Source organism: Aegilops tauschii, chromosome 6 (genome assembly GCF_002575655.3).
Source record: "Aegilops tauschii subsp. strangulata cultivar AL8/78 chromosome 6, Aet v6.0, whole genome shotgun sequence".
NCBI classification, from domain to species: Eukaryota; Viridiplantae; Streptophyta; class Magnoliopsida; order Poales; family Poaceae; genus Aegilops; species Aegilops tauschii.
Window position 1 is genome coordinate 64,716,481 of NC_053040.3, and position 4,695 is coordinate 64,721,175.

Below are 4,695 nucleotides of genomic sequence, written 5' to 3' on the forward strand. Positions count from 1 at the left end.
TAGTTTTTGAGTATCGATTGTTATACATGTTGGCTACAGATGACATGGCACTTTCTTATAGTCAACAGTTGGCTATACTATTAAGTAATATTAACCATGCCCTTATACACCTAGACGGAGGGATTAAATCAGGATGACTTGCAAGCGGGCAGAGGAGATGTAAGAAATGGTTCATCGTAAGTCTTTCACCAGTACCATAGTAAAAATTCATACATGGAAGATTCTAGACTAAACCATAAACGGATACACTTTTATTCATGCGCGATACTCCAATAGAGCAAGATCCTGCATGGAAGTCTCCACATGCTTAGACAACGGATTACATTGAGCGAAGACTAATGATCAACATTTAACTTGATAATGCGTATGTCTAGGTGAACCTCCTTGGAGTCCCCGTGCACCGCGTCGGCGGGTAAAGGATGCCATGGGTTTTCCAAGTCCACATTGGCGGGATAGTCCCAGCTCCCCAGAGTCCAAGTCCGTTCATGAGGCCGGTTTCGCCGCCCACGCGACCCGGAGGGGTAGTAACACTGACCACGCACCCGTACATCGGCCTCGTGTCAGTGTCAGCGTCAGCGGCGTAGCCCCTGACGCACATTACAGAGACGGGGTGGCGGCCTGCGCTGGCCTCGCCGGTGCCAACGATCAAGAGGAAGACGCCGCCGTCCTCCTCCGAGACTAGCAGGCGGCGGTGATCCTCCAGCGACTCTGGCATGGTGAACGGGTAGCACGTCTCGTACTTGATGTTCTCCGCCAAGGGCCAGCAGTGACCGCTGCATGCATCCGTGAGGTGATGCACCATGTCCGCCGGCGAGCCACAAAACGGCATCGGGCACTCATAGCAGTGGACGAAGGGCTCCTTGGAGGCATCGACCAGGCCGTCCATGAAACAGGAGTGGCTGTAGGGGACGTTGCGCCAGTTGAATATATGAGCAAATTACTACGAGATTTAATCTGAATAAGCACAAAATAAATCATGACGGCTATAACAGAGATGAAACTAATAATGTGGACTAGCATAGTAGTAGGATACAGAGTAGAAACATGAATTCTACCACGATTTCGAACAGGAAGGACAAAAACACATACGGTGCAACGAGAGCAGCACCGTTGGCGTTGAGGTTGTCGCCCATGTCCAAACACCATGTGGACACGGTCTTTGAGCACGGTTCGTAGTCGTTCCACGCTCGGGCATTGAAGTTTGTAACCATTTTAGATTAGAATATACTACTCCTCTGGTGCTAGTAGTAGAGCAGAGTCCTACTCTACTACTCTACTCAAGCAAGTTAGGGCATAACACTGTAGGGAGTACCAGTACTGTGATCACTCAAGCAAGTTGTCTAGCATCGACATGACCCTACGCTGCTGGTATGTGTCTCATATGTCAAGCGGCGTGCTGTAGTCATCATCACCTGTCCACTTCCCGCAGCACATATTCGCTTCTCCATCTTTGTCCGCACATAATCTCGTCCAATCTTCCATCCCCGCTAAGGCGCCTCCCCCCCTCGTCCGAAACCCAAGCACTAACAATGGCAGAACCGAGCAGCGTCCGCCGAAAGAGTGGCTAGAATTCGCTCCCCACAGAGGTAATCAAGCTCATTGTTTCGCGTGTGGACAATCTCAGTACACTGCCGCTCGCCGAGTGCTCGTCGGGGCTGTACCGTTTACTCAAAGCCCTCAGGCCGGAGCTTTTTAAGCCAGTTCCTTGCTTGGTGATGCCGCATAATCTTCAGAAATGGTGTGTCACGCAGCATAACGATCGTAGGGTGGCGAGCATCAACCCACTTGACTGCGATCCGATCCTCGTCAGCCTCAACTACATTAACAGTATGTACTGGGTCGGCATGAACACGTCTTGGATGGTGCTCGTCGACGGTCGCGGCAGCTGGATGCTCGTAGAGGTCTACACCCGGCGATTGACCCCCCTTCCTTCGATTAACACTGCACTGCTTTGGCACCGCGGCCCAGAATACTCGGAATCTTACAGTAGCCAACATGATACCAAGTTTGATTTGCTCAAGGTTGTAATCTGCCAAGTGCCCACAAGATTTGCGAATTATAAAGACTTCTGGCTAATTGCGTTCTTCAACCGCGGTCTCGCCTATCTGACAGGTCACTGCGGTAAGTGGATAAATCTGCACGTCCATCGCAGGATCATACATCCTCCATGGTTCTCTGATGCCATTGAACACAAGGGCTTCCTTCTATGGTTGGACGTATTGCTGGCCTACTCCAGTCATCGCTACAAACGGCTGTTACAGCAGTATGTTACTTTCCTTTGATATCATGATGGCTTGCTTATATTACTGTCAACATTTGCTGAAAAAATATTCATGCTCATAACATGTTGTTCTTAAGATTGACTAAATCAAGAGCCCTTTTTTATTTGACTCCAACTTGATATGATGTTGTAGGCCGCCTGGTGTCCCTACCCTTCCTAATCCCAGAACCTTTCAAAGAAAAGTGGAATGACAGTTGCAGGTGGTTCATGGCTCGATCAGACGATGGCGAAAGATTGATGATCGTTCGCACGTACCGGACGTGTTGTTTCGCGGAATACAATCACAGTCACTGCAAGGTCTTTGAGCAGGATCCCAGCTTCTCTGGGCCTTCAGGAATTTTTCACTGGAGGCTGGTAAGTAGCCTTGGTAGACGCTCTCTGTTTGTCAGACTGAATTATCCGATTAACCAGGAGATAACCGACGGCAAGGATCATGATGGCAGCGCGGTTTCGTTCATCAGGCAAAACTGTGTGTACATAGCGTACCATGCGTCTCTGCATGCACCATACCTTGATTTGCCGCCACGCTCTGCAGCCCAAAGTAGGAGAGAGGGTCGCAAGTATCAGACTTCGACCTCCTGGCTGGAGTTTGCCCCGTTAGGCACCCATCTGGTTCAAGCCGTCAGCCAATCTCCACAGCTTAATAAATAGTAACGTCTAACTGAGCCAGTTAGTTAGATGCGTACACTTGGTGTAGTAGGATCTTTATTTAGTTTGATGCATACACTTGTTCTTTTTTGGTAGCCCTTTTGTAATGATGGCTTATGTTTGGTTTGGAAGAGAGAGCTGCGTCTTCACTCTTCTGGCCTGCTTACTGCTTCTGTTGCACCCCCAACCCTGGTTGTTGCTGCTGTTGTTTTTAATGTACAATCAGTAGTATATTTCGTCTGTTGGTTGAATAAATGTGTTGTTAGAACGACAAACACAATGTTTTGGAAGTCGTTGCACGGTTCGATCCTTTAGTTCCCCGTACGGTACGTAGCGCATAATATTTTTCGTACGGAACACATTTTCCACTTGTTGATAACATGCAGCCCACTGATGAGGGCCCAATAGAGAAACCCATAATTAACTGGAAGGGAGGCTCTCACATGAATCCGGCCCAGGTACATGCTCATGGTCCCCTAAACATAAATAAGTAAATAAATAAATAAAGCTAAATGCTCATGCACCCGTTCTTTGGGAAAATAGGTAGCCCAGTATTTCTTTTTGAAGAATACCCAAGCTAGGCCTATTTTTTTCTCCGAATTACTGGGCTGCAAATCTTTCAAGACGAGGAGGGATGCATTCTAGCCTGGCTTAAGAGTATGGTCAATGTGTGTTAAAAGCAATACCAAAAGGGGTTGAAAATTCCAAAAAAATTATAGCAAATGGGATATAAGTTTCTTTTTTTGTTTTTGTTCTTCACTGATATCTTATACGTATTTCATTGGATTTAACATGACATAGTACTAATTTATTTTTAATTTTTTTAGTATGGCTATTAATTTTTGGATTAAGAATATTTCGTTCCCGAGCAAAAATTTGTGAATTTTCAAAATTTCCCACATATTTAGTTAATTTTTTGACCCTGGTACTGACCAGAAAATGGCCAGCAATTTTAAAAATGGAAAACGGGCTGCAATAAATTCCATATGAATTAGAAAATGAGTAAAAATTATAAAAATAATAGCAAATGGGCTGTACACACCACAGATTTCGAGGCTGACTTGTTTACGCAAGGCTTTGTCAGTGAACACACGATTCTAGCAGCAGTGACTGTTGGATGTCCATCCAACGACCGACGTGCTTCTTCAATCTCTGATCTTCCTGCTCCAGCCGCCTAAACTAGCGCCAGCGGGACTGCCTGCTCCCACCTCTTGTGGCCCGCTGTGATGCCGCGCAGGCTTCCCCGGGCCACCCTACTCCCTCCGCTGGCCTGGCCACACGCAATCAACTGCCTCCTTATTACGCGAAAAAAATGATTCCTCCCACTGACATCTGGGGCGCACCGGTTGGGAGGCTGACCTGTGGGCCTACTAAGTTGACGCGTACGCAGGGCTTGTGAACTTAGTCAACAAACGATTCTAGCAGCAGTAACCATTGGATTTGAATCGAACGGTCCTGCTGCTTCTTCAATCGCTGCTCTTCTTGCACCAGCCGCCCAAACAAGCGCCGGGGAGACCGCCTGCTCCTGCCTCCAGTGGCCGGCTGTGCTGCCGTTGAGGCCTCATCGCCCCCTACTACTCCCACCGCTAGCCAGGCCCTACGGCGACGGCAGCCTCACACCGCAGCCGAACCAGTGAACCCTCGTACTCCTCTCCGCGTGGGCATCCACTGCCGCGTCTTCCCCAGCTCCGCGTCGTCCCCTTCCTAGGCCTCGCCGTCGTCCACTACCTTGGTACTCTCGGCGCGGCGTGGTCAACGTGGTCAAC